This window comes from Micropterus dolomieu, linkage group LG15 (assembly GCF_021292245.1).
Source record: "Micropterus dolomieu isolate WLL.071019.BEF.003 ecotype Adirondacks linkage group LG15, ASM2129224v1, whole genome shotgun sequence".
NCBI lineage: Eukaryota > Metazoa > Chordata > Actinopteri > Centrarchiformes > Centrarchidae > Micropterus > Micropterus dolomieu.
Genome location: NC_060164.1, coordinates 19,345,614 through 19,356,147, shown reverse-complemented (window position 1 = coordinate 19,356,147; position 10,534 = coordinate 19,345,614). Strand labels below are relative to the sequence as shown.

Here is a 10,534-nt window from a genome sequence, read left to right as displayed (position 1 = left end):
GTGCTTCTACTAAATACTGAGCAAAGGGTCTGAATACTTATGACCATGTGATATTTCAGTTTTTCTTTTTTAATAAATTTGCAAAGATTTCTACATTTCTGTTTTTTTCTGTCAAGATGGGGTGCTGAGTGTACATTACTGAGAAATAAAATGAACTTTTTTGATTTTTGGAAAATGGCTGCAATGAAACAAAGAGTGAAAAATTTAAAGGGGTCTGAATACTTTCCGTACCCACTGTAATTACTCCCACAATACTCCGCAAATATGATGTCATAATAGTTGATCATAGGGCTGTCGCTTGTTATTTTTGGCCCTTTTTTTTAACAATCATATTAGTCTATATATAAAGCTTGAGAATAAAACATATGACTCAATGGCTGATCACAGTCAGACAGTGAGACCTTACTGAACCATTAAATAGCAGTTACAGTAATATTTTGAACTGCATAATCTTATCAGTGTTGCCAAGGAATGTCATTTTCCCCCTCAGCCTTAATCAGATTTGCAGATTGACTGTGACTATGACAAACCACTGTGCTGATCAGAGCATTCAATCTGTGCATCTCCACCTAGCGTAATGTATAACAGAAAGATGGGAGGCTTTGATTCTGTCAGAGATTGGAAAGATTATCTCGTTCAATGATTTTTTAAACCTGATATTAACACTCATACCAAATTGAACAGTCTGTCGGAAAGGACATTTAATTTACAAATTCATTAGAAGCATGATTGCTATATGGAGGCCATCTTTATGGAACAGTACAGTAAGAAGGTGTGAACTTTGTGTGACGGATTTATCTATCATGTTTTTTTAATCCTTTGTTTTTGCATATTGAGAGCAACACCGGGATCTGCTGTAGGAGAGCACAGGGTTAGTTTTGTGTTTTATTACAGCTTAAACACACTGGCTTCCCTGACCTTAGGAGCATAGTGTAGCTCAGTAAAATGAAGTGTGTCAGGGAAGGTGATTCATTCCAGTCTCCTCCAATGCATCAGTTGCATAAAAGGCACATTATGTAAACAACTTCTAAGGCTTCACCTCTTCTAGTTCCATTTGTCATTGTACATTTTCAACACATAATTTGATTCTCTCTTGTGAGAGAGCGTGTTCCATAATGTCTTTCACAAGTAACAGAAATACCCTTATTCTTACGCTATTGTAGCTCCATAAGAATCAGGACATTGTATTATGACTATGTGAATCATCATTATGTGGTGTTGCCTTTTGTGCCTTAAGGCAAATGAGAGAGAACAAAATATATGATAATCCTAAACAACCCATTGCTACCTAAAAGACTCCTTATGCCTTCTAAGATTCAGCTTTTCCTTTTTAGTTTTTTTTGTCTCTTTTTGTTTCTTTCTTTGTTTCTCTTCCCTTCATTCTGTCTTTCTTTCTCATCGGTAACAGTTTTGTTTTTCTTTTTTCTTTTTTTTTTTACAGCCAATACTGTTTTGCTTCCCTCAAACAATTCTATTTTGCAGATTTCAGCCATGCTCTCTGACACTGCTGAAGAGTAGTCTATTGTCTCAGCATTTTGTTTGAAAAGGACAAAACCTACCGCATGTTAAGGCCACAAACGTTCATCTCTCCCACTGAAAAACAAACTTGACGGCAAACTGTCACTTTGCCGTCAAGGATCATGCAGCCCCTTGTGCTTTGTGGGCATTCTTCTCAAACCAAACAGAGGGCTCAGACATGAAATGAAACTTTCATACACAAACAAATGTCTGCTGTTGTCTTTTAGCTGCATTTAAATAACATTGACTGAATCCGCAGCTGTGGGTTGAGTTCCTGCGGTGAATCGAAAGACGTGGTTTTATTGTTTCATTTCATTTCATATCTGACTATGACCAAAGACAACCCAGGTTCATGCTCTCTTCTCTGCCTGGTTTTCAAACGCAACCATGTCTTTCAATAGACACCGTTCAGCAGAATGGCTGCAAATCGAATAAGTCAGTCATGCCATGCTTTGTTTTAAATCTGCACACACACACACACACACACACACACACACACACACACACACACACGCACATGCGCCTATCTACCTGGCCCACACCTGCTCAGACAGTAAGCTTGAACACCTTGAATCCAAGTTGGGAATCATCTCTCACTGTTCAACCACTTATTAGATATCCATAATTTTTAATATGAAATTTGACTTAAACACTTTGCATTCACCTCTTAAACAAAAATTTCCTGCTCTGTTCTATGAATTCTATCAAATTATTTCAAATGATGGCTTTAGGATGATAATATCAATCTGTTGGTTGGTCCACCACTTTGGTCCAGACTGAAATACAGTGGAATCAGCTTAGTGATAACAGTACAAGTTATCAAACACTTCTATGGAACAAAAAGCTTGGGACAGAATAATTTGCACACGAATGCTGTTTAAATAATTCATTTATATTAATCAAGTAGCCAGTCTGCTTACAGTGTTCATTTAGGGTCTTTTCATACATGACAACATATGGAAATAAAATGTTTTACAAATACGTTTGTTTTTAAATTTAGAAATGCACTAAAACCACTGCCAGGCTGTGGCTTAGTAGCCTATTTGCACTACTGACATTACAGTATTTGTAAACAACACAATACTGTATTAGGCAATAACAAAATTATAATTGAACGAAAGTAAGCTATATTTTGCTTACTGTATAGTGTATTTGAATTATACACAGTACTTTAATTAAATTTATACTTTTAAAAGCATTTGAAATAGCTGCACTGTATTTTGAAATGGTCAAAAAAATTGTAGATAGCAAAGCTGTTTGTTTCTTTACTTTATATCCATGTAATAAATATACAAATATCAATTAGATGGTAATCTGCATGACAAATAAAGAAAAAGAAAATAAATCGGTTATAATAATCATCAATTTGACCCAAACAAATGTGTTCACAAGGTTTCAATTATATATCAACAACTATTGGATGAGTTTTGTAACCACGGTAGTTATCCCTTTTCATACACAAAGGTGCTAGCATGGCTGTAGACTCTTAGTCTTGTTTTAAAAGCTTGTGATATGTTATCCGTATGCCTTTGTAAATGCCATTTAAGGTGTGCTTACACAGTACACACAGCTGTGTTGATGTGAAAGGAAGCCAGCTATTGATCCTGTGAGGGTGGACAGTGGGAAGACTATCTACAAACAAAAGCTTCTGTAAAATTGCCTTGTCATTTTATCATAACAAGGAGAGCATAAAAGGCAACTGAGGCACGATTATTGGAAATCTTAAAGAATGGTCGATTTTCTCAGTAGGCTCCTTGGCAGGTCTGTCTCAGTTAACGTGCGCTTAGTAATCACTGTGGAGCAGCTACATCTGTCTCTGCCCACCCTGTGGTGACTGGCTCTCTGTTAGAGGAGGAGAGAATTAGGCTGGGATTAGGTGTGAGATTGATTAAACTGCTTTTGGTCCCAAGTAGGAGGTGGTTCCTAACGTAGAAAGTGCATTTATAACACAGGCAGGATCTAAACGTGGACAAACACAAAGGATATCTCCTGCAGAGTTTGTAGAAAGTCAGTAATGTGTAATGTGAGGGTTGGGGTGAGTGACAGATCTGAGACAATGAAGCAAGCCCTGTAGAGCAGTGAAAACGCTTCTGTGTGATGACATACTCTTTCATACACTTCTTATTGCGTTACTTTATTTCACTGAATTAATGCTACATTTAGGCCATACAGTCTATAATACTGCCAACTAACTTGTCTGGTAATTTCAAAGGGAGTGAGTGTACAGGTGACCTTCAGTTAATTAGTTTTTCATATGAATAGATAGAAAGAGAAGATCTCAGAGAAAGTAGAGAAGGGTGTAAATGAAGAGAAACTACAATAATCTGGAGAATATTTTTAGCTGTGTTTGCAGTATATATATGCAGTATATGCACCAGTCAGGGAATAGTCTTACACTTGATAGTTGTCAGTATTAAATCTCATCTGGATTCACCATGAACTATTGAAAAAATGTTACTATCACTACTATCATAGTAGGAAATTATAGGAAGTAGAAATATACAAATATTGTTTATAGATGTTTTTCCATTATTCTCCTAACTAACAAATGTTGATTACCAGTTTGAAATGAATAAATAAATCCTGCATGACCACACAGAAAGCACTTAACCTTTTTGTGAAAGTGTAAAATAATTGGTAGGACCTCATTTGCATTCCGTGTTGATGTTCCACAATCAGGTAGACAAAAAGTAGTTTTCTAAACCTTCCTTATTTTAAATTTCAAAAAAGAAATTACTAGAAATTTAACCCTAATATCTTTTGCAGGGCTGTTTTTTTTTTTTTTTTTAGTAAATTAAGTTTTTATTCTATCCCATTTGTATCATCCCAATAGCGTGTCAGCTAAACTTAAGGGCAATTAATTATATTCCCCTCTTGGACTAATACTCGCATGGCAGTTTTGTAAGCCAAAAATGCAATCACTGGACAATATCTTTGAGTCCATTCACCAGGCCTGGACTGAGATAATTCAGTCCGGGAACTGTAATTCCTGCCCAGCCCACTCTGCACATTGGGACCAGACTCTTTTATTGGAACCATTTTGTTGACAGTACTTTCATTCAGTTTTTACAGTCAGCAAAAGAAAGTGATGCTATATAGTCATGCCTACCAAAAGTATAATAGTTAACAGCAGATGGACCACAGTTAAAAGACAATAATAGATGTGGACCTTCTGTGTCCTAACAATGCATAAAAGCATGGCTCAGTAGTGATCATTTTAATTTCATTAGGCTCAACAGACACCACAGTAAATGTTTAGAAAATCATTTACCCCTTTTCATATAGCAGAAAAACACATCTGTAAATAAATATAATATCTTTGCTGTTGCACAATTTAACCTCAATAAAAACACCAGTTACGAATTTATTCAGCACACTAATGCCATCCAGTACTATGGTAATTTTTGAGGCCATGTTGCATTTACATTTATTCCTTAAGCGTTTATCCACAGCAACTTACATTTGAGGAAAAACATACAAGAATCAGTAAAGTAAGAGATCTACAAGCAACTAGAGAGAGAGAGAGAGACATTAATTTCACCTGTTATTCCTGTACTCCGCTGTGTGTGTGTGTGTGTGTGTTTTAAGACACCCCCATGCCTCTAAGACTCACATTTCACTTTTTATGCCTGCATGCTGGCGATAGCTGTAGGCATTATGTTTTCCAGTTGTCCGTCTGTCCCACTCCCGTGAATGCAATATCTCAAGACCACCTTGAGGGAATTTCTTGAAATTTTACAGAAACGTCCACTTGGACTCAATGATGAACTGATTAGAACTTGGTGGTTAGATTGTGACCATTCACAGTTGGTTTGACTCAAAGATCACAGGTCATCGTGACCTCAAAATATTTTTTTAGCCATTATTTAAGAATTAATTTGACAATTCCAGATTTCACACACATATTGACTGGCACAGTATGTGCTTTCCTCCATCTCGTCGATTCTGCATTTCACTTCCTGCCTCATTCTGAATTTTGAGTGTCTTCAGAATCACGTGACTGCAAATAACGTAGCACACCCAGCTAATCATGATCCAGTGAGTGAGTGAGTTTGACCTACAGCTCATAGAGAGGCTTCACATTGAAAAATGCCAGGAGAAAACAAAAGCACCACATTGTAGATATACTCTATAAGAAATCCATTTTTACATAGTAATCAAGTACATGTGTACCTGTTTGGCCAATACATAATAATCCTTTAGTAATCAGTTCAACAATGTATATTATTTGTTTCATTTAGAATTTCAACTCTGCCCTGATTCCTGGGGTAAATCATTTGGCCTTGCCACTATGAATGGCCAGTCTATACCTGCCTTTCACACCAAAAGAAGTCATTTAATCACTGGCCACTACACTGCCATGGTGTTTGGCATGTTGTTAGAATGAAATGAGTTCTTCTTCACCTACAGGAGTGTTTCTCTTTTTACATGGTTTTGGGTTTGTTTAGTGTTATTTACTGTTTTATTTAGTTGAGCCCTTCCTCATGTGCCACTTTACTTTGTGTCTTCCCGCTCTGTGTTTTAGGTCATGTTTTTCCTTGTCATTCATTTTTCGTTTTTTTTCCTGTTTTACTTTATTTTCCTCTCACCTTCACTTCATGTCTCTGGTTTTCACGCTTGTTTGATCATTTGCTCCACCCTTACTGTTTCCATCTGCGCCTTGTTAATCAACCACCCCCTCTTTTATATTTAAAGGTTCAGTGTGTAAGTTTTAGTGGCATCTAGTCTTCTGTGAAATAGCTGAGAGTTGCGAGTCAAAAATCAGGTTTCTTTTGCATTGGTATATTAAGAAATTATATGGACCCAAATGCAGACAATACTAGAGGAGGTGCAGTTCAGAAAATATTTATTAACTCAAAACTTAACTTAACTTAAACAGGCTTCCACAGTAGCTCGAGGCAAGAGTCCAAACAAAGGTAATTCCAACAGAAACATAATCCACAGTCAAAATCCAAAAACAAGGAACCAAAGTACTATCCAAAGGGAAGATCCAAAAACAGAGAACACAGCACAGGAGAACACTCAACCAAAACGAGGACATCACAAATACAGAACACAACAGAGGACAATATACAGGTGCTGGTTGTATAATTAGAATATCATCAAAAAGTTGATTTATTTCAGTAATTCCATTCAAAAAGTGAAACACAGACTGATATATTTCAAGTGTTCATTCCTTTTAAGTTTGATTATAACCAAAATCAGTATCTCAGAAAATTAGAATATTGTGAAAAGGTTCAATATTGAAGACACCTGGTGCCACACTCTAATCAACTAATTAATTCAAAACACCTGCAAAGGCCTTTAAATGGTCTCTCAGTCTAGTTCTGTAGGCTACACAACCATGGGGAAGACTGCTGACTTGACAGCTGTCAAAGACGACCATTGACACCTTGCACAAGGAGGGCAAGACAGAAAAGGTCATTGCTAAAGAGGCTGGCTGTTCACAGAGCTCTGTGTCCAAGCACATTAATAGAGAGGCGAAGGGAAGGAAAAGATGTGGTAGAAAAAAGTGTACAAGCAATGGGGATAACCGCATCCTGGAGAGGATTGTGAAACAAAACCCATTCAAAAATGTGGGGGAGATTCACAAAGAGTGGACTGCAGCTGGAGTCAGTGCTTCAAGGACCACCACGCACAGACGTATGCAAGACGCATTCCTTGTGTCAAGCCACTCTTGAACAAGACACAGCGTCAGAAGCGTCTCGCAAAGACAAAGAGGACTGGACTGCTGCTGAGTGGTCCAAAGTTATGTTCTCTGATGAAAGTAAATTTTGCATTTCCTTTGGAAATCAAGGTCCCAGACTCTGGAGGAAGAGAGGAGAGGCACAGAATCCACGTTGCTTGAAGTCAAGTGTAAAGTTTCCACAGTCAGTGATGGTTTGGGGTGCCATGTCATCTACTGGTGTTGGTCCACTGTGTTTTCTGAGGTCCAAGGTCAACACAGCCGCCTACCAGGAAGTTTTAGAGCACTTTATGCTTCCTGCTGCTGACCAACTTTATGGAGATGCAGATATCATTTTCCAACAGGACTTGGCACCTGCACACAGTGCCAAAGCTACCAGTACCTGGTTTAAGGACCATGGTATCCCTGTTCTTAATTGGCCAACAGACTCGCCTGATCTTAACCCTATAGAAAATCTATGGGGTATTGTAACTTTTTTATGATATTCTAATTATATAACCAGCACCTGTATACACAGGCAAACGAGCAGTTAGGGGAGCACAGCTGAAACATGTCAGATAATCAACATCAGGAACAAAGCTAGACAAGGACACATGAGAACAGAACACTACAAAATATAACAGGAAGAAAAGCATATGGAAACACACAAGGACAGATGAAAAACTGCAAAATCAGAGCATGGACAGAGAGAGGACCAAACAGGAGACAGGACTACACTAAAACATGGAGACATAAGACTAAGGACTAAAACACAGACCTAAAACACTAAAGTACACAGATCAGGAAAAACACTAAACATGAACTAAACAGGACTAAGAACTAAGGCAAAGAACTAAAACGGAGGACTAAGAACTAAGATAAGAGACAAGACAGACACTAAGAAAACTTAAACATGTGAATGAACAAAAGAAAAAACTAAACCCTAAACATGACAAGATCAAAGCTCATAGAAACACAGAACCCAAAAACAGACTTAAACAGCAAAGACATGAACACAAAACCACACTCCAAACATTGTCAGGTGAGGATCAAGGCTCGCTTTGCTTAACCTTTGCTCTGGTCCTCTGGGCGATGATAATGATTTAAACATTTTTTTTTCCGCCGTTTTAACTCCGAAACCCGCCGATGTTGTTGCTCCGAGTCTAAGCGGGCGCCATCTTGATTATTGCGCAATACCTGCAAGCTGCCTGCCTGCTGTCGTCTTTTCTGCAGAGAAGAAACATGCCGCTTGAGAACATACGGTGTTTTTGCCATTTTGTGGCCGATCCGTTGGAGATATATAGACATGCAGGGTATCAAATGAACGGTCTGCTCAAGCCAGATCGATTGATACCCGGAGCATCCCCCATCACTGTGGGAAGTTCCGTTCTAAATCTACAGGCCTGTAAATCATGGATATGCTTTTGGTGACAGGAATGTTGATGAATACTCCTGTTTTTATCAATATTTCAATGTTTTGTCATTTGGAAATAGGTTGTATGGACTGAAAAAGTGTTTTAAAGATATCTATCAATAAAAGTCAGCATTTTAACAATAAATATTGCCAAAATATGGAAATTCGCCTGGTATATTTGAAAATGTTGTATGATAACTGTTGTATTTTAGTTTACGTTATGTTTTGATGGTTTATTGCATCAAAATATAGCTTTTTTTACCAGGCGAGGCTAAAAAATTCAGATTTTTTCTTTATTGCATCTCCATGTAGTCTGTAAAAGTAAAATAAATATATTAATACACAATGGATTCATATTCCTTAGCTTCTGACTTTTCAAAGGAGACCAGAATTATGCATCTAGGCCAAATGGTTGAGGAGTTATTCCTGATTCATTTTGGGTATGTAATTTTAGGCGTTTTTTTCTGGAAAAAGGGGTCTGTTTTCATCAGGTTAATTAATTAGATAAGCAATCTGCAAATATTACCATAAAAAAAATAAAAAAATATATATATATATATATATATATAAAAAATATATATATATATAATATATTTTGCCTGTGTCCTGTGCCAGTATTTATGTATTTATTTTGGATTGTGCTAATCCCTGCACCAGTTTGCATTTGTTTGCCTTGATTGGGACTCTAGCCTGCCTCTTCACTACGTAAGCCCTTTCACCTTTGATTTTCTTAGTTTTTTTGCCTGTGTGTCCTGCATTTGGTCCAAACCCCTGGTTTTCCTGTGTCTATGCTTCGCCTACTGTGACATATTGAGTTTGTCTCCCCTGCCTAGTACATAACACATAATGTACACACATTCAGCCAGAGAAAGACTGATTATGCATGCGCACATACCCTCATCTAATTATTTCAAAATGGCTACATGTCTTCTGATCACAGATCAGAAGGACCTAAGTATGATTAGAAGACAAAACTTTCACTTAATGTATTGTGAAAATATCTCTCTCTCTGCATACTATTTACTATACTATACTATTATTTTTATAAACACAATTTTGTAGCACAAATCCTCTCTGGTTCAACTGCTATATCCTGTTACTTACTTAGACGGGCTGGTACATAATGAGCAGCTAATTTGTCTGCTTTTCTTCTCTTCACATTTGTTATGGGAAGAATTTTCTACGCTTTGCTTTTCACCAAGAGGTCCTCATTTGGTGTTAATTGCACTGCTCATTGTCATACAGCGAAACAGTGAACTTTTGGATGCATGTAGTTGTAAAATGATTGAAAGTGAAAATAAGTTTGTGAAAATTGCTACAAACAGACAAGAATTTACCCAAGACTGTTAGCATGAGGAGTATAATAGAAGGATATAAGATTAAATGACAAATATCAGTTTTGAGCTGTTGAACTGTATCATGACAAATTTACTGCTGTATGGATGTGATGTACAGGCCTCATATCTTGCCATGAGACATAATTTGTTTTATTCAAATAGTTAATATAGTCATATTTACCTTTTTTTATTTTCCTACAACTATTGTGTTAACAGAGTCCAGATACAGTCAGTAAAGAGAGGGTGGATTAAAACTGAAGCAGGAATTTCTCACTTTCTGCTTTCTCTCTGTGTCACTGCAATTGCTCTTTTGGCCTATATTGCATGTAATTAACTGATGTTATTGTTGCAAAAATAACTGATTGCCTTAACAGACTCATCTCAGTTTTGAGTAAACAGTCTGGTAGCATAGCCATTTCTCAGGCTTTTCCGCTTGGATTGCAACACAGCTTGACAGCTCAGTAAAAACCTCTGAGCCCTTTGATCATGATATGCTCATTTCTGGATTGCTCCAATCCAACTCCCGCTTTACTTACAACTTGAGTAAGATGGAGCTGAAAAGGTTGTTAGAGCATGGGTGTTTCTCAGTCTACCTTGATC

The 10,534-nt window shown here is 37.2% G+C and overlaps 1 protein-coding gene across 2 annotated transcripts in view; it reads left to right on the top strand.

The window, feature by feature from the left end:
* grid1a (glutamate receptor, ionotropic, delta 1a) overlaps positions 1 to 10,534 on the top strand; it is a 104,437-nt gene that overhangs the window by 4,901 nt on the left and 89,002 nt on the right. The window lies entirely within an intron of this gene.